At 46.9% G+C, this 26,189-nt stretch overlaps 1 protein-coding gene across 3 annotated transcripts in view; it reads right to left on the bottom strand.

The window, feature by feature from the left end:
• The window catches only part of Map2k6 (mitogen-activated protein kinase kinase 6), a 114,429-nt gene that overhangs the window by 66,386 nt on the left and 21,854 nt on the right, over positions 1-26,189 (bottom strand). The window contains exon 1 of one of the 3 annotated variants that reach the window (XR_015630140.1): positions 13,553-19,914. The gene's annotated coding sequence lies outside the window, so the exon portion shown is untranslated. 3 annotated transcript variants of the gene reach the window in all.

Raw genomic sequence — 26,189 nt, 5'->3', positions numbered from 1 at the left:
CTCATCAGCCACGGAAAAAGCCAAAAGCCACATCTGTAACCTGGGCACCAAGGAGGTGGAAACAGGAAGACACCTAGCCAATCAGGCAAGCCAAATCAATGAACTCCATGTTAAAAGAGACTCTGATTCAAAACATTAGAGCAGAGGACTAGGGAAGTTACATGACATTATCAACCTCTGACCTACACACACGCGCGCACACACACACACACACACACGCACACACACAGCTCTGGGTTCAAGATGATTATTTCATTAGCTCAGCAGCCATGCAAATGCAGACAGGAAGAAGCAGCCTCCCTGCCTGAGCATGACCCTGTCAGTCTCACATACACAGACCATAACCTGACTCATTCCACACGGCTAACCTCTGCAACATCAGGCTATCGTTCACTCATTTGAGGACTCAACCACTCAACAAATATAATTGGAGCTGCTGTGCTCCTGACTCTGTGGAAGTCTGCAAACACTAGGCAAAACATTTCCTTTCTCTTGAAGTAATAAGACATGCTCTCAATATATATATATATATGATATATATATATATATCATATAAAGTAATAATAAGCAATGATAAAAGGCTTATAATGGGAAAGCACTATACCAAATACCCAGGCAATAACTCATTTGAGCTTTGTGAAAATTATGTGATCAACTACCACTTGATATAGTGTATGGAGGAGAAAACAAAGGCAGAAACAGTATCTCTGAGAGGGAGATGTTCTAGAATCAAAGAATGGTTGAAAATCCCAGCTAAGGAAAGCAGTCACGTGCTGCTTCATCATCCAAACAAACATACTTTTGTAAAGAAAAGATGATATGAAAAATCGTCTTGGTTGCATTGCATCTAAAATATTTAGCAGTCAACAGTATCGGGGAACATAGGCAGTTCAAATGTTTTCAGAGTTATTCTAAAAGTGAATTTTTAATAGATGCTTTTGCATATGCCTTGCACAGAATACACATCGCTCAGTGGTGGAAAGTAGAAATGTAGTGGGGGGGACTTCCTGTCAGTTATCAGCAGAACATTATAAAATAACACAAACTGAATGATTTTTCTTGGCACCCATTCACATCCTTTAAGTCACTGTAGAGCTTCTAAACACTGAGCCTCACAGAGCTCGGCTTGGAACTCTGCCCAAACAGCTGGTGCAACTGGCAGTCCCCAGGGACGGCGGGTGTCAAATACTTCTCCCCGTTGCTACCTAAGACATGAATGGCTCAGCCAACCTTGACCACACAGATTTAATCAGCCAGCAGGCGCCCTGTACACTGCTGGTGAAAAGCAAGAAAAAGTCTGGCGCATCCTTGCCTGCTTCTTTTCCAGATGTGACCACACACTGAAGAGAGATTCTGTTCGCTGTGCTTTGTGTCATACGCACGCAGGATGCTGGGCGTCTACGGAGTTGTTCCCCACGACCCTGCTGCTATTAGTGTAATGGGTTCTATAGGAAGGGGCCCTAGCTCTGCAAACAGGAGGAGCTGAGTTTAGATCTCTAGCATGCACAAGACAGTCCAGTGTGATCGGGCATATAACCTCAGCACCATGTGGGGTGGAGACAGGAGGATTGTTGTGAGTGGGTTGGTGGCTATCAGCCTTGTTCTGTGTTCAGTGGAGACAGTGTCTCAAGAGACTAGAGTAGACAATGGTAGAATAGGACACCAGATCTCTCTCTCTCTCTCTCTCTCTCTCTCTCTCTCTCTCTCTCTCTCTCTCTCTCTCTGTGTGTGTGTGTGTGTGTGTGTCTCCCCCCCTCTGTGTGTGTGTCTGTCTGCCTCTCTCTGTCTCTGTCTGCGCCTCTCTCTCTCTCTCTCTCTCTCTCTCTCTCTCTCTCTCTCTGTGTGTGTGTGTGTGTTTGTCTCTCTGTCTGCCTCTCTCTCTCTCTCTCTCTCTCTCTCTCTCTCTCTCTCTCAGAAGGGGGGATGTTTTAAAAATCTACAGTAATTGCAGAACATGGATACAGGAGTGTTCCAACTCTGACTTCGCCAGGATGCATGGTAATCTAATGACTAACTGAGCTATAGACTTGATTGTCAGCAACTGTAACAGGAAGCAGATGTCAAAAAAAAAAAAAACAACACAAAAAACAAAAAGAAAACCCCAAAACCAAAAACCCAGAAACAAACAAAACAAACAAACAAAAGCTTCAAACGCCTATGGGAGAGATCACCTCTAGTTTGGTTAATAAAGAAAACATTTTCGGTGATCATCCATTCATTAGGAGAAATCTCAAACCCACAGGAGAACCATGTAAAGAACCTTTCTACACCTAAGATTCCCATTTAAAAACATCAGTCCATGGGTGTTCTGGCTTCACGCACACCCCCACGCACACACTTGTAGTAGTCCTTTGAAGCAAATCCCAGACATAGCATGATTTCATCCGCACATGTTCCAACACGCATTCCTAAGTGGTAAGAAATCTTTGAAGACGCTACATATGTGATCTCAAACCCATGACTTCTTAGGGGCAGGAAGGCGGTGCAGATGAGGTGGAGAGGTGGGAGGGACTTGAGGAAAGCCTGGGTGAAGCCTGGAAAGCCCAGGGTGAAGAAAGATTGACCCAGAAATGAGGCTGAGGCTTAGCCGCCCACAGAGTCACAAATGCAGACAAAAACAAAAACAAACAAACAAACAAAAAACCAAGACTGGAACTGTGAGGCTGGAGTCTCAAGGTCTTAAGACGATGGTCTGGAGTCCACCTAAAGAATCCACCTTTGCCACGACCCTACAGAAAAGAGGGATGGCTAAAGACAATTGCTTCCGCACCGGAGAGCACACTGTGTTCCCCCTGTCAGTCCACAGAGGAACTGTATGTGCTGGAACCCACAGAGACTAGCCAAGCACCTCTTCACCGCCAGAACATCCTGGCCACACCGATCAACTGACCACAGTCCTATCCCGAGGTAAGAGGAGACGCAAACTCAGTCAGCTCCCTGCTGACTAAGGTAGAAGTCCTCCCAGTCTCCCTTGCCAACGTCCCTGGTGGCTGCACGCAAAACCAGCCTGCTGAAGGTTTCAGCGGGTGCCCAGGGTCACGAATGGCGTGGCCAGGCTTGAGCTGAAGACTCGGCTTCATGTCTGTAGGTTATAATCTCCAGTGTGGTGTGATTCATCCCAAATGTGAACGGAAACCCTCACTCTGTTCACCTTTCAAATCTCTATGCATAAATTCTTGCAAAAATTGACATGAACGCCCTGAGGAGGAGGGCAGTGTGAATGGTAACAACGAAAGAGACGTTATGGAATTGGCATTTACCCTCTCTCTTCCCCTCAGCTCAGGGGGCGGGGCTTAATTGTGATTGGCCATTGAAATGGAACCCTGGCTCCTGGCTGGCTCCTGAAGTCCCTAAAGTTTCCTCTATCAGAATCAAGGATGCAGAGGCCTCAGATGACCCCAGCGGATAAGGAATGGCTTTTGGGATGCTAACTCACAACTCTGTAGGGGAGCCTTGGAGATCGCCCCAGAGGGAAGCGGAACCCCATGGCTTTCTCAGCAGCTGGCAAGCCAGCTCTCCCCAGAACAAAAACAACCCTGTCAGAAACCATAAACAGTCAGGAAAACACTGAGCCAGACAAAGCGAGGCCATTCAGTGGTCCCAGCACGGTCTCCTCCACCCCTCAGGATCATTGACCCACAAGTCAGAATCTGTCTTAAAAAAAAGAAACTGGCAGGAAGAAATCTCAGCAGAAGGATGAGGGAACAATGAGGCGAAGCCCCAAGCATCATCTTTTCCTTTTCATCAGGACCACTTGTGGCTGGATATAGCAGCATAGCAGGTAAGACCAGAGTACACAGAGTAGACATGACAACACATGCCTTTAATCCCAGCACTCAAGAGACAGAGGCAGGTGGGTCTCTATAAGTTACAAGACAGCCAGGTCAACTCAGGCAGCTTGGCTCGCCAGGGCTGCAGAGTCAAAAATATGACATCTTGGGAAAAGAAAATCAAAGGAAACTATTCCAGTCGGTCCTGTAGAAAGGGAGTTATTCCGGGAGGCAAAGAAATAAGGAAGTTCGAGTCAAGTCTCCATTTAGGACTCCTCCCAACCCCCAGGTGAGTAGGATCTCTGTAAATTTGAGGCCAGCCTAGTCTACAGGGTGAGTTCCAGGAGAGCCCATGTTACACAGAGAAACCCTGTGGGGGGAGGGGGCGCACTTTCCAGGCTAGGCGTGTGGCTCAGCTGGTAGAGCATGTGTGAACTCTGAACCCTGGGTTAGATCCCCAGAACCACACAGCTGTGATCCCAGCTCTAGAGAAACAGAGGCAGGGGGATGGGAAATCAGGGTCATCCTGACTACTTTAAAGTAAGCCTGAGGTACTTAAGATTCAATCAACCAGCCGACCTACCAGTCAATAGGACTTTTCTTCACAACTACTGGTCCCAAAGGGTGTGGAGTGTTTTAAATTCATCAAAGAGTCTTCCTCCTTCCTTTAAGTGGCTCTTCCTTCACTATTCTACAGAGGCTGCTATATCCTAGGTGTTCTCTCTCTCTCTCTCTCTCTCTCTCTCTCTCTCCCTCCGTCCCTCCCTCCCCACCCTCTCTCTCTGGGGGAGATAGCTCTGTGTGTGTGTGTGTGTGTGTGTGTGTGTGAGAGAGAGAGAGAGAGAGAGAGAGAGAGAGAGAGAGAGAGAGAGAAAGAGAGAGAAAGAGAGAGAGAGAGAGAACAGTCAGGAGCATCTATCTGGAAGAGTCCAGAGCAGAGAGAAAAAGAGGAAAGGAGACCTCGTGAACATGGCCAGCAGACTAGAGAGAGAGGAGAGAACAGCCAAGGGATAGCGAATCAAGAGGGCGTTCAGAAACCAGGAGGAACCTAGAGAATAGCCGAGCTATTAGAAGGATGAGGAGCTCAGAGGAGGGAAGCCTGTGTGCTGGATGGAGTCTGGGTAAGGGAGGGGTGAGGAAGGCTAAGATACCAGCGTAGATTTGAAATGTGTAACTGGTGCTTGTGGTACTGAGGGAGCCTGCGGACCCACATGAGCTTTGATATTGGGAATTGACTCCCTTTGGTAGAATGACCTGCACGGGCTTCACGAGTTCCTGAAGAATGCTGGCTTCTCACTGAGTGCTATAAATCTTCCCATGGTGCGGGTGGAGCTCATTTTTAGATACTTGGGCTGCCTTTTGGAGCTTGGGGATTGGAATTCCCTTTGGACCTGACACCTCTCATTTCGTGTTGGTCACCCCCTTCCCTCCACCACTGGGACCTGAATTTCCCTCTACATCATTAGCGATCTGCCATACCGTTTGGAAGTTATGGCTGCCCCCACGTAAGCTGGGAGCGCCTTGGAGGCAAGGGACCCAGTTTGTTTTATCGTACAACTGCCAGAGCCTGGGGGACAAATGAAATGTGTTTGCTGAATATGTAAAAAGTCTGAAGGGCGGGGAGGAAAAGCAGGAAAGGAAAGGGGAAGGAGGGGCCAGGAAAGGAGAGAGGGAGAGAGGAGACATGAGAGGGGGAGGGGAGGGAGGGAGGGGAGAGGAAGAGGAGGAGAGAGGGAAGAGGGGGGTGGAAAGGGGGAGGGAAAGAGAGAGAGGGTGAAGAAAGAAGAGGGAGTAAGGAGAGGGAAAGGAAGAGAGAGGAGGGAGAGGGGAGATAGAGAGGGGAGGGAGAGAGGGAAATGAGGGGAGGGAGAGAGGGAAATGAGGGGAGGGAGAGAAGGAAATGAGGGGAGGGAGAGAGGGAAATGAGGGGAGGGAGAGAAGGAAATGAGGGGAGGGAGAGAGGGAAATGAGAGGGGGGATAGAGGGGAGACGGGGATGGAGAGAGAAGGGAAGGGGAATGAGAGGAAAAGAGAGAAGAGAGGGGAGGGACAGGGGAGATGGGGTGGGGAGGGAGGAGAGGGAGAGAGGGGAGGGAAAGAGAGGTGACTGAAGAGGTCTCTCAGAAGATACCCTAAATTCTATTTCCTTCAATCTAACTATTTTCCCTTTCTCAAAGTTTAAGATTTACCTTACAGGCTCTTTTTCCAATTGTATTTTATTGTATATACTTGGGTGTTTGGTCCGTATGCGAATCTGTGTACCACACACATGCAGGCCAGTCCTGCAGAGGCAAGAAGAGGGGAACTCCCTGAAGCCAGAACTACAGACAGTTGCGAACCACCATGTGGGTGCTAGGAATCAAATCCAGGTCCCCTAGAAAAGCAGCCAGTGTTCTTAGCCGCTGTGCCACCCTACCCAGCCTTCCCTTTCCATGTTTTTAAAGGAATAATTACTTATTTAGTGACCCTAGATAAAGGTACTATGATGGTTGGTGCTGTCAACTTGACAAAACATAGAACTACAAGACACATCCGTAAGGGATTATTGCTATTGGAAGACTCATCTTAAGTGAGCACAGCCATTCCCAAAGCTGGGGATCTTGTGCTGCCTGAAAGAAGGTGAGTGGAGCAGGAGCGTGCGTGCGTGCTGCGTGCTGCGTGCGTGCTGCGTGCGTGCTGCGTGCGTGCTGCGTGCGTGCTGCGTGCGTGCTCCGTGCGTGCTGCGTGCGTGCTCCGTGCGTGCTGCGTGCGTGCTGCGTGCGTGCTGCGTGCGTGCTGCGTGCGTACTGCGTGCGTTGCTCTCTGCTCTTCATTGGGGATGAGATTTAACCACTGGCTGCTAGTTCTTACTGTGTTGACTTCCTTGCAGGGTGGGCCATTGCTTTGACTTCCCTGCAGAATGGAGAGTTGCCTTGGATTGTGAGCCAAACAAACCCTTTCCTCCTCAAGTTGCTCTTATCGGGGCATTTTATCACCACAACAGGAAAAGACACTAAGCTAGGTGCATCTTACATAACAGAGGAAGATGCCGTCTGAATCAACTACAAAACGTACGCACCATAAGGAAAATGAATTCATCTGAGGGAATTCTGCGGGTAAAGGAAATTGGGAATAAAATAGCTTAGCTTAATGATTAAAAAGAAAATAAATTAACGATAAAAAGGAAAACAAAATGGTAGTAGATTCAATTTTGTACAACGTGTTTTTAATGTAAAAATGTTCAGGGGGGGGCTGGGAATTTAGCTCAGTGGTAGAGCGCTTGCCTAGGAAGCGCAAGGCCCTGGGTTCGGTCCCCAGCTCCGAAAAAAAGAACCAAAAAAAAAAAAAAATGTTCAGGGGCTGGCTACTTTGCTGCCTGAAGGTTGGCAAACAAAAGAAGAGTAAAGTCCAAGTCTCCCTGGCACAGGCACAGTTGTTCATACTCAGCATTGCACACCAACGAGGGAGCTCAGAACCAAACGCAGAGCTCTTAATGGAAGGTTGCCAGCCTCTACAGGGTTAAAGGGCTTCAAAGGGTCAGTGATTTTAAAAAATAAGGAAGGCCCTGGGGATCTCTGAAAGAAGATGGGGTTTTGTTTTGTTATGTTTATTTCTAGGCTTACTATGTGAATTGTGTGTGTGTGTGTGTGTGTGTGTGTGTGTGTGTGTGTGTGTGTGTGTAGATAATAGATAGATAGATGATGGATAGATACATAGATAGATAAATATTCTTCCCTTAATAGGTCTAGGGTATTTATTGTAGATATATTTTGTTTATATGTTTTTTTTTTACATTTATTCCTTTACTTGTGTTTGGGGAGGGAGGAAAAAGAAGGGAGGAAGGAAAGAAGGAGGAAGGAAGCAAAGAAGAAGGGAAAGAAGGAAAGAAGACAAGATACCCAGGGCAAAACTGGGCATGGAAGTATACGACTGCAATTCTAGCACTCTGGAGGGGAAGGCAAGAAAATCAGAAGTTCAAGCCACAAGAGAAAAGAAGAAAAGAGGGAAGAGAGCAGAAGATGGGGGGGGGAGGGGGGAGAGTGAGAGGGATGACACTTAGGGAATAAACGTAGCACACCTCTGAATATGTCTGTTGGGAATTCTTTAGAAAGGGTTAACTAAGGAGAAGGTGAACAGTACCATCCCATAGTCTATGGATCTGAAGCTGAATAAGAAATAGAAAGGGGAAAAGTCAGCTAAGTGATGGTGTCCATCTCTCTTCCCCTGACTGGGGACTTGTGACCCAATGCCTCAGGCTTCTGCTGGTAAGCCTTGTCCACCACGATGGGGAGGGTCCCTCAACCATGAGCCAAAACGCTTCCTCCTTAAGTTCTTCTGCTCAGGCAGATCAGATCGGGTCATGGTGACAGACAGATCGGGTCACAGAAACAGCAAAAGTAACTAACACAACCCCATAATGAGAAACTAGGCTTTGGCCGGACTTATGCATTCAACAAGTCCTAGGTGACTCCACCTCTGTGGCTCGGTGACAGGGCCACTGGGTGAGGCTCCAGTTGTCTGACCGTTGATTGGACTGAGGCTGCAGGAGGTTGTATATTAAATTAATATTTATATAGATGTGGATCATTTCTTTCTGATAGCAAAGATCGCCCCAGTCATCACAGCCTCAGTAGCCCTGATGAGTCTTGACCAGCTTTGCACCTAATATGGCTCTGAAGCCAATATTCTTTCCTTTGCGCCAATTAACTTCGTACATTATCCAATTTATTTGTTATTTTTTCCTCCTTGCTGTAACAAAATGCCTGATCAAAATAATAATAATAATAATAATAATAATAATAATAACAATAATAATAATAAAGAAAGAAGGACTTATTTCGTCTCATAGTTTAAGGGTGCCACCCATCGTGGTAGGGAGTCCCGATGGCAGCAGGCTGAGGTCAGCCATGCTGCATCTGCACTCAGGAAGCTAAGGGAGATGAATGCTGGCGCTTAGCTCACTGTCTCCTGTTTATTAGGTTTGAGGACCCAGCTCACACTCAGGGTGGGTCTTCCCTCCTCAGTTAAGCCTTTCTGGAAATGCCTCAGAGATACAACCAGACACATATCTCCTGGGTTGACTCTAAATCCCATTAAACTGACAATATTCAGCATTATCTTCAATTACCTTGTTTACAAATTAGACTCAGAACCAAAATCTGTTGGCTCTCTGTGGGGCAGTAGGCCTGGCCACAAGACAGAGAATCTGGTAAGGTCTAAGGTCGAGTTCAGGAAGCCAGGCAATTCTCATCATTGAGAACGGTAGGCATTCACATCTACGCCTGCCCAGATTCCTGTCCTAGAACTCATGACCACAACACCTCCATTGAGAAGACTGTGACACTCGGTCACTTAGGGACAACACCTGAAGTCCTTCCACATGCAGATGAGGCATCCCTAACCTCTCAGACCGACCAAGCCAATGGAGAACATCAGGTCCTATCCACAAGGAATAAAGTACTTGAGTTATTTCACCAAAGATCTTCTGAGAGTGCCTGTCTGGTTGAGCTTGAACACTCCACAGTAGAGTTTTCTTTCCTGAAGCTTTCGTTGCTGGACCTCGACCTGTACCAACCAGCAGGATACTCTGTAACCACTTCCTGCACCTAGCCTGACCTTGCCGCCAGTCTCGACATGGACTCTGGGGCAGGGATCAAGGAGTTGGGGGGGTTGTATCTTCCCAGGGTTAAGGGTATGTGTCAAGTGGACGAAATCTAACCAGCACGCCATGCAGCAGAAACCATAGGTGACCCAGAAAGTCTAGAGCATGTATAATGTGATCCTTTGTAGGAAAAGCTTATTAACCCCCACGCCAAACACAATGACTCCCCCACTTCGAGCAAAGGGTTGAACAGCTGGAACAAGAGCTGGAGCCTTTTAGCTGTGGATTTGAAACCTGCGGAAGGAGTCGCTGGGAACACCTGGGAAAGACATTCTCTCCCGGTTTAGAGAAATGTAACAAGAATCAAAAGAGAAGAGCTCCAGTTCCAGCCTGCTTTGGGTTCTTACCATGATGTTACGATCTATAGGGCTAAAGTGGCATCCTACGGTCAGAAAGAAAAGCTAAGGGAATCGGGAAATCGGGGAATCGGGACAACCAGTGACGCCATCCAGAGCCAGGGCATTGATGAACAGCTAAACTAGTCAGCTCTGGAATTGCGACAGGTCAGGTGTCTTCACAAAAACATTACTAAAAATTGATCAGCATGACTGTTTCCGTCAATATCCAGTTATATGCACTAGACCAAAGCCTAAGGGATGGGGACTAAAGAGATGACTCGGGTTGAAAGCTTTGCTGCTCTTGTAGAGGACTCAGGTTAGAGTCCCAGAACCAACACCACGGCAGCTCACAACCATGTGCAACTCCCAAGTCTAGGGAATCTGATGCCCTCTTCAGGCCACCAGGGGCACTGCATGCACATGGTACATACACACATGCAGGCACACATTGCACATACAATTAAATTATAAAATAAAACTTAAATCTCAAAAAAAAACAAACAAACAAATCTAAAGTCTATCCATCGTCCCTTACCAAAGAACCTTCATAGCTCTGGTATTATGGAAGCTGAGAAGGTAAGATGGTTCTTTACATGGTTGTACCTGCTTGGGCCCACTATGCATACACCAAATAGCACTCATGACTAAACCTTGGTTAAGATTTTTTTTTTTTTTTAACAAACACAAGGTGTTTGAAGTGGGGCCTACTAAAAGCTTCGGTGATCTGGTGTCATCAGATTGAAACCTCAGATTCCACCCCACCCCACCCCCGGGAGAGTCTCCTGTTGCACAGCTGGCCTTAAACTCACCGGTCAACTCGGATGACCTTGAACCTTTGGGCCTCCCGCCTCCGTTTCCCCACTGTCAGGGCTACAGGCAGGTGATACCACACCAGTTTAGGGGCTTTCTGTCAGGGGATTTCATGGAGATAAGTGAGCGTTATGCTAACTGAGCTATATTTCAGCCCATGAACATAACATGAAGAGCCCCTTCTCGACAACACGCCACTGAGAATCCCCGTAAAAATACCTCACTCGCAGCATGCAACACTTCCTACCGTATTTTCAAATCAATCTCAGTTTATTTCATAAATCGATTCAATGTATTTTTATAAACATTCCCTGGGATTTGCATGTTGCCCTGAACAGAAATCGCCCCACCCCCTGCCCTCCACTGAACTTGTCAGCTAGGAGCTTCTTAAGAAAGCTCATCGGACAGGCACGAGCCCAGAACACTATAAAGCCCCTCTCTCTGCCAGGGGCCCGTCTGTCCCTGTCATTTCCTCTGACAAAGTTGGCTTCCGTGAGTAACACATTAATCACTGGAACCCGGACGCTTTTGCCAGCCTCAAAGGCTGTCATGCACAGACTTGGTGATAGGAAAGTGCTTCTGGCTAGAAATATCAGCCGTGTCACAAAAGCGTCCCCATATTTTTTTTATTGACTCTGCCGGACCACAGGGGGCAAAAAAGTTTCCATTTTGTCTCTAAGAAATAAGAAATGCGTGAAAACAGCCCTTAAAGCTGACAATATCCTGTTTTCATTTCTATAACTGTGTGGCCCTAACCATTACCTACACAGAATTTCCTTCTTTACTTCAACAGCGAAGGAAAGTGTTTTTAAAAATGTCTTTTTGTCTTCTTTAAATACCAGGAAGTGACTATCAACCTGGGCTACACAGAGAAACTCCACCCCCCACAGCCTCTGATACCCCAGGGGAGCTTTAAAACTTAAGGATGCCCGGGGTCAGTCCCTAGAGTTCTGATTAATAGCTTCACATGGGTCTGGGCATTCTGAGATCTAAAATTTTCCCCCAGGCAATTCTAATGCACAGTCAGGGCTGAGAACTGACCCCAGGGTCAAAGGCAAATAGTAGAAAATGTGACTAAGAGCCATACCCAGGAGAAAAAGATCTAATTGTATTTAGAGAGGTAAGAGAGCTTAGGGAAGGTTCTACGGTTCAACACCACCCCCTAAAACAATAGGAAATCAATTATCAACCAATAAGCAATGCAAATGTATAACTCTATATATAGGAAAGCACATATAGACGCTGGAGTAATGGCTCAGTGGTTAAGTGCACTGGCTGCTCTTGCAAAGGACCCAGGTTTCAATTCCTCGCACCTACAGGGCAGTTTACAATCATCTGTAACTCTAATCCCAAGAGACTGAGCATCCTCTTCCTGGCCTCTGTGGGAATGTACACGGTGCAACATACATATATGCAGGCAAAAGGCTTATATACAAGACCAAATAATTTTAATGTACATATGTCTTAGGGTTACTATCGCTGTGATAAAACACCATGACCAGAACAACTGGAAGAGTGAAGGCTTTACGAGGTTCACGCTTCTCCATTCTAGTTCTTCACCAAGGGGAAGTCCGGACAGGAACTCGGAGAGTTGATGCAGAGGCCTAAGAGGAGTGCTGCTTTCTGGTTTGCTCCTCCTGGCTTGTTCAACCTGCTTTCTTCTAGAAAGAACTCAGGACCACCATGCCAGGGGAAGCCCAGCCCACATCAACCACTAATTAAGAAAATGCCCTACAGGCTTGCTTATAGCCAAGTCTTAGGGAGGCATTTTCTCAGAAGAGGCTCCCTCCGTTTACAACGACTCTAGCTGACGTCAAAGTGAAAAGACAGAGACAAGGAGTCGATGCGACTGATCTCCTTGACTATAAACCTTACCCTAGGATTCCCACCCCCACCCCACCCCAGTCCCCATTCCCACCCCCCACCCCCCCTGCACACCCCCCACAGGCAGTAGCGCCTATCAGTTTTGAAAGCACACTCTTTTTCTCATAACTTTGGCCCCGGCTTCACCAAGTACCACTGAGAGACAAATCCAGCCCGCCACTTCTTTTGCAAAGTAAAGATGTATCGGAATTAAAGCGGCCAAATTCACGTACAGGTCATCAGCCTGCTTTCACATTACAGCATAGGAAGTGCAGCCCCAGACCCTCTGGCCTCCAGAGCCGGCAGCATTTCCTGTGCAGTCCTGTAGAGAAAAGGTTGTCCGGTCCCTTCTAGCCTGAAACGTGTAGTTTCTGGTCAAGCCATTACTGCACTGGTCTCTGTCCCAGACATCTGTGCCTTGGCCCCTGCCAAACATCTCCTCACTCTCGAAGTCCCAACAGTGGCATTCTCAGGGTCTCAAGGAGCCATCTCAGTGTCTCTGGCTTAAGCCTATCACGCAGAAATAACCAGCTTTCCTCAGAACGAAAGGCAGCATAAAACATATTTGTTCGACCGTGTTAAGAAGCACACAGTGTGGGGAAGGGGTGAGTGGGTGGGTGGGGAAAAATGAAAGAAGCAGACAGCGTGAGCTTTGTGCACAGTGCTTCCGCAGGACCTCAATTCCAGCTTCCCATTCACCTTCTGGGATTACCAAACCTCATTGGCCTGTTCCCTACCCTGATAAAGCTTTTTCAATGGTTTCTTTGTCTACTCATTTGGGGCTGCAGTGCGCACTCAGGGGATGGGGAGGTGCTTTCTGTGTGCTAAGCACTCACTGGACACTGACCAAGACCTCAGCCCCAGTGGTGTCTTTTAAAATGTATCCTTTTACTTCTATTTCTTTAAAAAAAAAAAAAAAAACTGCCCTATGGTAGTGGGAGTGAATTCAGAGCTCCCCTTCCTTACTATTTGCTTTTATCTACTTCCAAAACATCATTTCTTAATTGGGCGTGCACGAGTGTACACACACACACACACACACACACACACACACACACACACTCTGAGGGAGAGAGAGAGAGTTGACAGTTCATGGGTTTAATGTCCATGAATAGGTTTCGTCCCCATTACCTCTCTCATCTCTCACTGTCTAAACCCCTGCCGCTGCCGCTGCTGCTGCTGCTGCTGCTGCTTCTTCTTCTTCTTCTTCTTCTTCTTCTTCTTCTTCTTCTTCTTCTTCTTCTTCTTCTTCTTCTTCTTCTTCTTCTTCTTCTTCTTCTTCTTCTTCTTCTTCCTCCTCCTCCTTCCTCCTCTTCCTCCTCCTCCTCCTTCTTCTTCTTCTTCCTCCTCCTCCTCCTCTTCCTCCTCCTCCTCCTTCCTTTCCTCCTCCTCCTTTTTCTTCTTCCTCCTCTTCCTCCTCCTCCTTTCTCTTCCTCCTCCTCCTCCTTCCTTTCCTCCTCCTCCTTTTTCTTCTTCCTCTTCTTCCTCCTCCTCCTTCCTTTCCTCCTCCTCCTTTTTCTTCTTCCTCTTCTTCCTCCTCCTCCTTCCTTTCCTCCTCCTCCTTTTTCTTCTTCCTCCTCTTCCTCCTCCTCCTTTTTCTTCTTCCTCCTCTTCCTCCTCCTCCTTTCTCTTCCTCCTCCTCCTCCTCTCCTCCTCCTCTTTTTCCCCACAACGCCCCCCTCCTGCTCTCCTATCATTTTTTTTTGTTTGTAGCCCATTGAGGTTAATGAGGGTTGTTGGCACGAACATGGACGGAGCTTTATTTACAGGAGTGTGGGCAACTTCCCAATGACTGGACCACTGAACAAAAAACGACCTCCCCTCCCCCCAGTAACTGTTAACTAATAGGAACGAAACTCCCCGTCAGGTCTCCAGACATTGCCTAATATACCCTGGGGGCAACCCTGTACTCTCAGTTGAGAGCCACTGCAATATGGAAACCAGTCCAAATGCTGACTCTACCTTCCCCCAGTTACACCGCCCCGACCTTCTGAATCCCCACCACGGTCTTGGGGCTCAGGCCTGTACCTTCATCACAGTTTATTATACCCAAGGGTCTCACATCTCTTCACTCATAGCAGATGTGGGGATAACTGCCCCCCCCAACCCCCAAGGATATCCTTTAACCCGATCATTCGCTCCTCTGGGTCTCCTCCAGGAACCCTGGATGGAGAGAGAAACTCCACTATCATTCCACTACCCCTCCCCCACAAAGGCAGCCTATGTGCAGAACTGGGCTCTGATGGCCTGTGGAGCTATCTGGAGGGATTTGTCACAGCTGCATCATTGTTCAACCTCCTGCTAGCAGATCTTCCTCAGTGGGGTCTATTTTCTGAAGAGCAGGGCGCAGAACACAGAGGTGGCTTCCTTATTGGCAAACCTGTCCATGTTGCTTACCAGCCATTCTGTGCTAACTGCCCATCCCCTACGGGGAGGGGCCCTGGGAAAGCATTTCATACTGGGGTGGCCATGCATGCCATACCTCCCCTTTGGGAGGAGGCAAGACTGCACTGAATGTAGACTCTCCCGATTGCCGTGATGTAAATGTTGCCTTCATTGTACATTCGAGCTGCCAATGGTTTAACTACCAGCTTCCAAAATTACTGGCTATTTAATAACTGACTCCCTAGAACCAGCCGGGAGCCAGCACCAGCACGCTGTTGTCAGGCCTCTGTCATTGTTCTCACTTCAGCCAGGACAGACTCTCGCAGTTCTCCAGTGCCAGCCTGTTTGGAGAGCCTGCCCTTATTGTTACATTGTTTCATTGTTTCCCACTGGCTTCCTTTGGTCTGACCACTAAAGACCTACTCAATGCTCTGGAGTCTGTTCCAAAGAAGCTCTCTGAACTTCAGGACTCACCTCTACCTGGCGGGTTTCTCTGAAAGGTTAGATGGAGCTGCCTTCCCTCCATGCTCAGGTATGTTCAAAGTATTGTGTTTCCACTGCCCTGTATTGAAATCCCATCATCTTGACCATAAGTAAATTTGTTTCTATATTTAGAATCTACCACGGATTTTGCTGGTTGTTGTTGTTGTTGTTGCTCCTGATGTTCGTCTGTGGAGGGCTGGAGAGATGGCCCAGTAGCTAAGAGCACTGGCTGCTCTTCCAGAGAACTCCGTTTAGATTCCTAGCACACATCTAAAAGCTCACAATCATCTGTAACTCCAGTCTCAGGAAAGGGGACTCGGCTATTAAAATGCTTACCACACAAGCAAGAGGACCAGAGTTCAAGTCTCCAGAACGAATATAAATGCTGAGTGGACTTGGCGTGAGTGCGTTTCACTTGTAATTCTAGTCTTGGAAGGTAGACATGGGATCTCCAGGGCAGGCTGGCTCAGTAGACTGGCCCTGTATGTGATCTCTTAGAGACCCTGACTCAGAGAATAAACTGAAAGACCAAATGAGAACGATTCCTGACATGAACTTCAGGCCTCTTCATGCACACATAAAAATATGTGCACCAACACATACATATACACGTTCACACATTTGAACATGCATGCACACCATACACATACATGTAACATTAACAACAACAGCAACAAAGAAGTGACCCAAAAATGTGTCAAACCTAGAGGGCTGGCTCAACAGCTAACCTGCTTACCTCACAAGAGAGAAGAATGGAGTTTGGAGCCCCATTACCACATAAAAGTAGGGGGACACAGCAACCCACCGATAAGCCCAGCACTTGCAGACAGGGGAATTCAGGAACAAACTGGCTAGCTAGATCGAATTGGTGAGCTGCAGGTTCATGAGGAAAGTGGAGAGCGATGTGGGGAAACACTCGGTACCAACTTTCTGCCTCCATCCATGTGTGCACACATGTGACACCTACATGCACACATGCTCACACAGAGAGAGACACACGAGGTGTCTGGTATCCTGGCCGTACTGTTTTTTTAATTGGCCTCACCTCCTCCCTTTTGTCATGGGATGCAGAATTTTTACACACATACCCGAGGACATGCTTTACACATACAGGCTTGAGCTACCATGCTCTACTTCCAGAATATGCATAGAGGCAAGACTCGAGGGATGGCTGAGGCATCCAAGGGCCCTCATAGTCAGAGAGGTCCAGGAAGAAGAGTGGTTTCTGCAGCCCTGGGAGAGGGCACAGGTACACACACACACACACACACACACACACACACACACACACACACCCTCTTATCTCCCAGCCAGGTATTCTGGAAAGCAACCTTCTTAAATGCTAATAACCCCATGTCACGCGAGGAACGGAATAGCTTCTACGTAAGCCAAATGAACACACTGGGTACCTCCTACTTGTAAATTCCTGCATCTTTAAAATAAGCCCAGATACAGCGTGTGCCATCACGGGCCTCTGGGAAATGTTAACCAGGCTTGCTTCCCATTCGAAAACAAAGGTATGCAGGACAAGAAGGAAGAGGAGAGCAAATTGAGGGGTGAATATGATCAACGTGCACGATATACCTGAATGAAGTAGGAGGAGAAGAACCCGGGGCCCTATAACAGTCCCTCCGTACCACAGTCTGAAGAGTCTAGATGAGGGCAGGCACCCAGAGGACACCAAGCTCTGCATAGCCTCAGCTCACCCTGGAAGAAAGGAGGTTGGCTACAAATGTTCCTCGCAGAGGTCCAGAGGAAGCTCCTACTGAGACAGAAGCGTAGAAAGTTAATACTAGAGAGGACAAAGGGTAACAGAGAGCAGGTCCAGGGTGGGCGTGGTAGCTCTTCTGACTGGGATGAGGAGATCTGTGGTGGTACAACAGACACCCAAGCCTAGGCTGGGAACAGAAAGACCTGCTCATCCTCAAAATTTAACAGGGTCTCTGGGCACTGTGGACCAGCAAAATAATAAAGTGTCTTGGGCCAGGAAGATGGCTCCGTGATTAAAGCACTTTCATGGGGTCCCTAGCTCAGATCCCCAGAGCCCAATAAACACTGGATGGCCCTGGGGACCTGCCTGCAATTCTAGCTTTGGAAGAGACAGCAAAACTGATCCACAGGATGAGGGGCGTGGGTCTGGTTTGGATTGAGAGACCCTGCCTCAAGGAATAAAGCGGGGGAACCATCAAGGATAATTCCTACCATCAGCGTAGCACACATATGCAAGCATACATATATATGTACACCATGCACTCATGGCGGGAAAAGAGGGGGAAAATGTTATTTCTGAAGTAATCAACTGAATTACCTGACAAGAAGAATAAATATCTTTCAGAAAGAGTATCAGGAAAAGCGAATTGCTCAAAGAAAGCCTTCGAGTTTAGAGAGCCAAATCTGAATTTGGAAACAATTCTATCGGGCTATTTGCCCTATGGGCTGAGGTAACAGAGTCATTGCTTGATTTGAAAGGAAAATAGGGAGACCTGGGGGCGTCACAACACTAAGGGCAGCTTGTGAAGACTCCATCCTAGTCTCCTTCTCTGAGAGTTGCCTGTCCTCTATCAGCCGTGTTGCTCCAGATGCAGCCGCAATATGGGATTGAAACAGGCTGGTCAGCCAAGTGACCTCAACCATCTGGTAATTCTTTATTTCCTGGCTAGGACATTGGCTCCACTTCAGCAAAACTTCTTCACCTGGGAGCCCTGTGCAACGTGTCTCCCAGCTCCTGCTTGTCCCTGCTGTGCTGGGATTAACAGCCTTCCCCTTCGGACCACAGATGCTCACCCTGCAGAAGGCTTCCCAGGAGACCCCAAGTAAACCCTCGGCTTTAATTCACCCTCTGTTCACCTCCTCCCTCTTTTTATCACCTGTCCCTTTACTACAACGGCCCTCCACGATACAATTCCAATTCCCCCAAACCTGTCCTCACAGGAGACTCCTCTCTAGGTAGGAAACAAAGAGTCCATGAAAGAAGTTTATATGTATCTCCCGACGTCATCACACCTGTTACAACATGGCATTGGGAAGTGCTTCAGAGAGTTACACGATTCAGTATCTCTGAGGAAAATGTCCTTGGGAAGGCCACCAACTGTGTTTGTGAAGCACCCATTCCCCCTCTAAACACCCAATGCTGTAACTGTGGCAATGTGTGTGGGGGGAAGGGGGGTTCATAAGTGTGTTGGTGTCTGGAGGAAATGGGTAAAACTAAACTGACAGATAAGAACGGTAGATAGTCAGAGGCAACATGTCTCCCCCACCTCAGTTGGTGCCCATGCTACTATTGCCTAGCCCTGGATCGGCAAGAGAATTCCTCAGCCCCCTAAGCTGTGGCTTGCTCCTCTGTAAAAAAGGGGGAAACGACGCATCCCTAAGGGTTTACTCAGGAAGGAATCACGAGCTCACGCAGCTGACGAGAGTAGGACACCTAACAGCTAACGTTGGACTGTGTAGGACTGCGTAGGACACCTAACAGTGGGGGCGAGGCCTCACTGGAGAAACTGAGGTCCAGAAAACGGCTCAGCCCCATCAGCCCCGCTGCCATTGACTTAGCCCCTGTTATGGGAGTGTGAATCCAGCAATTCAATATCTCCAAATTTAGCCTAAGTTCAGGTTTCTCATGTGTCACTCGGGGAAAAAAAAAAAAAAATGTTGACTAACGTAAATCAAGGCTGTCTCCTCGGACTGGCACTCTTGTTCCTTAAGAGAAGGCTTTGGCCTGTCGCTTAACAGCCAATTGCCAATTGTTGGCCGGATTATATAAACCTGATATTCTTAAAGTGATAGATCCACTTCCTGCACCCCGGCTTCTGTTGATCCCCGACAGAGACAAGGCAATGAAGGTAAATATGACAGCCAAGGAGGAGCAGCTGGCAAAGCAACGTGCTCAGTACCCAAAATACCTTTGTTGCAGGGTAGAAAAAAAAGGATGGGTTTTTTTTTTTTCCTGGCTTAAACTCTCCACTCCTTAGGTATATCAGTACCTATGTCATTTCTTACACAATGCGACCTGGTCCTCTTAATAATATGAAATAAATCTGAACTAAACCTACTATCAATATATTAATAAGTGAAACCAATCATATCAGTTCTTTAAGCTATGGAAAGGAAGCCTTGGCCAGATTTACTTCTTGTAAAAATGTAAAGTGTCACTCGTCTAGACAGCCATTCCCGAAAAGGAAGGCCCCAGTGCTCATCACCTCAGGACCATTACCACAGAACAGGCCCTTTTAGCATCATCCCTTACGACTCGGGCTTCAGGCATATTACATAAAGGAAGGGGGATGTTTATGGGGAAGTATGCATGACACAATGAGAACAAAAACGTTGAATGAGACAACTGAAAGACAGGGTCCTAACCTTGGGTTACCACCTGGGAGTCGTGCAACTCCCAAACCGTCTACTTTCATACCAGCATGTAACAGTCTTCACCTCCATACAGCAAAACAAAAAAAAAAGATACATAGTTATATAGATAGATACATAGATACATAGATGGATACATAGATAGACAGATACATACATAGATACATGTATATGATAGACACATACACAAGATAGATAGATACATACATATACATACAATAGATAGATTGATAGATACATACATATACATATACATACACACATACAATAGATGATAGATAGACAGATACATACATATATACATACAATAGATGGTAGGTAGATAGATAGATAGATAGATAGATAGATAGATAGATAGATAACAGATTACCTAGATAGATAGGTAGGTAGGTAGATAGATAGATAGATAGATAGATAGATAGATAGATAGATAGATAACAGATTACCTAGATAGATAGGTAGGTAGGTAGGTAGGTAGATAGATAGATAGATAGATAGATAGATAGATAGATAGATAGATAGATAGATAGATAACAGATTACCTAGATAGATAGGTAGGTAGGTAGATAGATAGATAGATAGATAGATAGATAGATAACAGATTACCTAGATAGATAGGTAGGTAGGTAGGTAGGTAGGTAGGTAGATAGATAGATAGATAGATAGATAGATAGATAGATAGATAGATAGAGAACAGATTACCTATATAGGTAGGTAGATAGATAGATAGACAGACAGACAGACAGACGAAGGGAGGGCAAGCATGACCCTGTTTCAACTGGTTTGTAACAGGGAGCAAAGATGCCCGTAGGATTTTCCCCCACAGTCTCTGCACACTGCTCACAAATCAAGGCAATGGACTCCACACTCCATTTTCACTTTTGCTAAGTGAGTCAGAATTAGCTCTCTGACAGAGCCAGCTAAGGCTGAGCCAGCCCTTTTGCTTTTGAGGTCAGTAAGTAACCTAAGCTCGAAGAGATTTTCTCTCCACTGCCTGCCTCTCCTGAGTCAAGTTTCCCTCCTCCACCTCAGGGAGCTGGCGAGAGTTTTTCCTCATGCACAGGTACTTTGGCTCTCCCAAGAGACTCCAGAGAGAGAGAGCTGGTGGCTGACAAGGGACAGACGGCTTTGTGATCACTGAACTGGACATGGGAGTCCCCTTCTGTGTTTGGGAGATCCCCCCACTTTTTGAGGCAGACAGTCCGCCACCTATTATAGGATCTAACATTCCAGATCTGCACTTTCCCACCATCCTTTGAGGGAGAACAGGAACCCAGAGTAACCAGTGTAAAGTCAAAAGCAGCCCTTAATGACGAGATCCTGGGAGGGACCACAGCATTTTAGCACCTCACAAAGATGTCTGTACCTCAATCTGGTCAGGGGAAACTCTTGGAAGCATTTCTGGTGTGGTGACATCCCATGTCTCCTGGCAGGGGCCACAAACAGAGAGTGCACCCTCCAGGACAGCAGTGGAATCTGCACCAGACCCCTTAAGTCTGCATGTTCCCAGACTTGATTCTAGTTCAGCTACTGAATGTCCTCCCCCACCACCACCCCAATCAGAAAAGCTCGTTTTCTGTCGTCTCTCACAGGGGGCTTTCATTGGCCCGGGGAATCATTCTGAATGCCACAAGGTCGATCAGGACCAGCCGGGCACTCTGCTGGGACAGAGATGTCCAAATGAGCTGTCACGAAAATCTCATGGCACAGTTCAGCTTCTCCATTCACAATTTATATCAGAAAACCACAGAGACAGAAGTAGGGGTGGGGATTGCAAGTAACTAAGTTGGAGTTCGATAGCTCAGAAAGACAAATCTAAAACTGGGGTTAAAAACACAGTTTGGGGCCAGCTCTACTAAGACGTTGTTGTCTGTAGCAGTGGGATTGGATGTTACAAGATGTTTTGGGGCTTTCTAGTCCAAAAAGTGTTATGAGCTTTTGTCATGTCCCCAGTACTTCTCCTCCCTCTATGTACTGAGGGCAGCACACCGCAGATCCATCTCCCCGAAACCCCAAGGAATTCGGAAAGCGTCTAGAACATGTCTCTGCCTCCTTTGAGCTTCCCAAGCTTTTCACTCTGATTAAAATGCATTCCCTTCCGCAAACTCTTCGAGGGGAAACTGGGGGGGGGGGGAGCATTTGGGATGTAATTAATTAATTTTTAAAATGCATTCACTTTGTTGATGGACTCTCATCCCTCATCCTCCAAGCTCCAAGACCGCCATCTCCCCCCCCCCCCCCCATCATGGATTTATGTGTGTGAGAGAGAGATGGATGGAGGGAGGGAGGACAGATCAGAGGAGAACTCAGAGGAGTCAGTCCTCTCCTTTCCCCTTGTGGTTGGGGCCCTCAGTCGAATGCATACTGACAGACTCCGGAGCAAGAGCCTTTCCCTACTGGAGCCATCTTGCCAGCCCCCTAGTGAAGTTTTCATATGCCCCTCCCCCAGCCACCCCAACTACTACTTTCTTGGATCCCAACTGTGGTTACTGCGATGTCTGATGTCTTTGCATTCTCTGACCCCCTCTCTCCCATTCACAATAGTTTGTGACCTCCGGGTCACGACTGAAGTCTCATTCCAAGTTAAGGTAAGCCAAGTGAGGGTCTGGGGAGCCTCAGTCTGAAGTCACAGACCAAGTCACAGACGTGGTCTTTACCCATCTTCCTTCCATTACTATCTCAGAGCCTCCCAGGGTTAAGCACTCAGAGGTAAACAGTGCAGAGTCTACAAATTTCAGAGATCGATATGCTATAGAGCAGGCAGGGTCTGATACTGACCTAATGAACTATCATTCAAGGAACAAGAAAAAAATATAAGGAGGGATAGATGATAGATAGATAGATAGATAGATAGATAGATAGATAGATAGATAGATAGATAAATGAAATAAAATATTTTTTTAAAGAAGAGTTCTGGAGAGATGGCTCATCTATTAAGAACACTAGCTGCTACAGCAGAAGATGGGGGTTCAGCTCCCGACACCCACATCGCGCTGCTTACAACAGTTGTAAACCCCAATTCCAGGGAACGCAATGTCCTCTTCTGGGCTCCAAGGGCACCGCCCTGCATGCTTGTGGTGCGCATGCGTGCGGGTAGGACAACAGTTCCACGCACAGAATAAAAATAAAGAAACCGTTTTCAAAGAAAGGCACAAAACACATCGATAGTGCAAGTTAGGGAGCAGAAAAGCGAGCTCTTGAACCGGATGCTTTGGAAAGGAAAAGACGGGGGCACTGAACTCAGAAAACCAAGCAGGGAAACCCCAAGGTCAGGATCAAGCAGTAGGATAAGGAAAAGCGTCGCGTCGCGCATTAGTAGACGCCCCCGGAGCTGCGATCGTCGAATCTTCACAAGGTTTCAAGGACGTATGGATGGGGCATACAAGGGACCTCATCCTTGAATCAAGGCTCTGTAGTGGCTGTGATCTTCATTGCCAATTCACAAAAAGAGAAGCTGGATTTCATAAATCTTCCAAGGCCGCACCGCTTGTACAAGTAGCAGACGCATAGTTAATGTGCGATGTTCGTCCTCGATACAAGGGTGGGGACAGATGAATGAGGCCAAGTAAAAGCACCGGATGGTTTCAAGTGCACAGGCTTAGAAGAATTATGGACAGAGGTTAAGAAACAGGTGACAAAGCGGAACTGGAGGGGACCGGAAGGCAAGAGGAAACACACATTGTATGCGGGAGTGGTGAAGAGTGGTGTCAGAGAAGCAGAGGCATAAATGCTACTCAAGGAGGAAGACTGCCAGCCTAGAACTTCAAGGAGAGGGAGGATCTCCCGGGACAGCTCTAGCAGCCACATGATGAGAGAGATTATTCAACGAAGTGCTCATGGGCAAAGTCCAGCCTCCGGGGAAAACCCTTTCTGGAAAAAAAGTCCACATTTGGGAAGGGGGGGAGGCACGGAACGACAATCAAATACATTAGAAAAAGAAGAGTGTTCTCTAATAACTAAGTGGATTTCCAATAAGTTAGGGTAGTCGGTACAATCCGAAGAAGTGATTAAATTTTTTAAAGCGTCACTTCCTCTTCCACTAATAAGTGTATTAGACAAGGTCCTATGAAGCCAGGCAAAGTGGCAGCAGGGCTATTTCCCCTATAGCCCCATAAAGACCATGTTGGACATAGCAACCAGGCGTCCCTCTAAACCATGAAGGCATCAGGTAAAAGCTATTAGGGAGTCTGGACAAACGTCACTCAACAGTAACCATCACTCCGGGCATCGGGAAAGCCAAGGGGAAAATCCGTACTTTGACCCTCCCCTGACAGTAACAAGGAAATACCCTCTTCTACCCACTGTCTTGGTTTGTTTTTCTGTTCCTATGATAAAATATTAACCAAAAGCAACCTAGGGAAGGGAAGAGTTTACTTCATACCACACCCATCCCTGAGGGAAGTCAGGGGGGGGGGGGGGGATTGAGGCAGGACCGTGGAGGCAGAAACAGAGGCTATAGAGGAATGCTGCTTGCTGGCTCGCTCTTCATGGCTTGTTCAGCTTGCTTTCTTATGCAACCCAGAGCCACCGGCTAGGGGTGGGGGGCCACCACTCACAGTGGGCTGATCCCTCCCACTACAATCACTAATCAAGAAAATGCCCCCCTAGACAGACGCACAGGCTAATCTGAAGGAGACGATTCCTTGGTTGAGGTTGCCTCTTCCCAGTTGATTCTATGATTCTAGTCTGTGTCAAGCTGAGAAAAAGCGCACACACAGACACACACACAGAGACACACAGACACACACACACACACACACACACACAGACACACACACACACAGACACACACACACTAGGAGGCAGAAGCAAGAAAATCACATGGGTAAGGCCAGCTTGGACTAAACAGCAAGATTTGCTCAAAATGAGGGGGTGGTAAAGTCCATGGAGAATAAAGAAGGCAGAAACAGGAAAACAAGAGGTAAAGATGCTTGTATCATGGCAGGATGAAAGGACAGATGGCCTCAGCTTGTTAACTGTCCTCCACGGGCAAACAGAACAGAACAGGGTGTGGGGTAGAGAGATAGATCAGGCACACAGAGTACAAAGGAAACGCCAAAGAACTCATCTCATCTCCATTGTGGGAAATCCTGGGGTTCAAACATTATCACCCCAAATTACAGCAGTATCTTAGAGAAGCACTCTAACCACATCAAGCATTAACCCACTTATCCCCGAAATGGAACGCCATGTCATCTTTGAGAAATCTTCAAAATCACGGTTGAATGCTTCCATAGAGGCATCCATAAGTTATAATTTTGTTCTTACTCAAAACAAATGATTAGGGTCATCGAAGTAGCACAGCTGTAAAAAGCACTTTCCAGGGGTTGGGGATTTAGCTCAGTGGTAGAGCGCTTGCCTAGCAAGCGCAAGGCCCTGGGTTCGGTTCCCAGCTCCGAAAAAAAAGAAAAGAAAAAAAAAAGCTCCACAGGAGCCTTAATACCTGAGTTCCATCCCCCAGGACACACATTAAAAGGAGAAAAACCAAGTCCCAAAAGTTGTCCTCTGACCTCCACATAGACCTAGAGGTGCGCGCGCACACACACACACACACACAAACACATATATATACATGCACACATAAACACATATACACACATGCACACACATACACACAAAAATATGTAAATAATAACTTATTAAATAATAAACTTAATAAAAATAGATCAACATTTCTTTTGACCTCCTGTGCATAGAGCATATAAATTCCGACTAAGTTTCTACCTCATGCTTTACTAGGGAGGAAACATCCCCTGGAATATTTAGTGTTTTACACCTCTCATCTGCACAATTTTATCTTTTTTTCCTCTGTGAATCTGGTAGGAATGAAATGAAGCAATGCATGTAAAATAAACTTGACAGAAGGTCAGAGACAGAGTCAAACTCACAGAGCCCATGTAAGAAGCAGAAGTATGGGGACAAGGGGAATGAGGCCACAGGGCCAGCTACCAGATAAACTGTGCACTTGTCTACTGAGTCCAGGCTTCCTCTAGTCCCACGGCTACTAGAAGTCTTTTAACTTCTCAAGAAGACTATCTAATTCCATGGGAAACCCTGCCCACCTGAAAAATATCCCTCCATCCCAGAGGCACTGTTGCTGTTTGAGACAAGGTCTTCCAGGCCTGGAACTTGCTATGCAGACCAGGCCAGCCTTGAACTCATAAAGGTCCACCTGCTTCTGCCTCTTCAGCACTGGGACTAAAGATTTATACCAACACACCTGGTTCATCCTGAGATTTAAAATGTATTACTTTATTGGGGCTATTTTCCACTTCAATGGTGAAAATTCTTACAGGTGGGCTCTTCGTTTCAGAGGTACTAGCTACACTCATATATATTTATGAGTTGCCTCTGCCAAAATTCTCTAGATACTAGGTGATTATCGGGAAATATAAAGAGAAGAAATGTGGTTTATCGACATAGTAGAATGTTATGGAGCCTTCGAACGAAATGAAACGTTGATCCATGCTTGAGCATACGTGAACGCCCTCAAAACCGTTTGCTAAGAGAAGCCAGATGCAATGGGTAACTTGTCCCA

This window comes from Rattus norvegicus, chromosome 10, assembly GCF_021556685.1.
Source record: "Rattus norvegicus strain SHRSP/BbbUtx chromosome 10, alternate assembly SHRSP_T2T, whole genome shotgun sequence".
Lineage (NCBI taxonomy): Eukaryota > Metazoa > Chordata > Mammalia > Rodentia > Muridae > Rattus > Rattus norvegicus.
This window is presented reverse-complemented; position numbering and strand designations above follow the sequence as displayed.